The following is a 505-nucleotide window of genomic DNA, read 5'->3' as shown; positions in this document are numbered from 1 at the left end:
CGATAAGACATCTGTTCCAGATTACAAACCTCATCTGCACAGACTCAAATGACGCAAATAAGTAATAAAGCTCATGGCCAGATTGAAACTTTTTTTTTTATAGCGACTAGACACTAGTTTTTGTCACAGAACTGTATTTAATATTTGTACAAATACACATAATAACTTTAATCCGGACTGATGACCAAGAGTTCAGTATGTTTATATTCCATAAATGATGGAGAAAGTTGTCAGAATTTTTATGGTCATAATTATGTTTTAGCATCTGGTGGACGAGGATAAAAAAAATGTAAGTCGAGAGGATTAATAATAATAATAATAATAAGTACAATAAATATGTGAAATATGTTCAGCAAAGAATAATAATATCCTGATTTTGATGAAAAAAAAAAAAAAGCATATTGGATTTGTGTGATTGAAAAGTAAGAGAAATAAGTTCCTGTCAGCCCATATTTGGTTAAAACGTTCATCATTTACAGTTCATTTGAATGTTATTATAAAGGCG

This window comes from Nerophis lumbriciformis, linkage group LG15, assembly GCF_033978685.3.
Source record: "Nerophis lumbriciformis linkage group LG15, RoL_Nlum_v2.1, whole genome shotgun sequence".
Lineage (NCBI taxonomy): Eukaryota > Metazoa > Chordata > Actinopteri > Syngnathiformes > Syngnathidae > Nerophis > Nerophis lumbriciformis.
The sequence above is the reverse complement of the archived record's forward strand: the minus strand, read 5'-3'. Positions refer to the sequence as shown.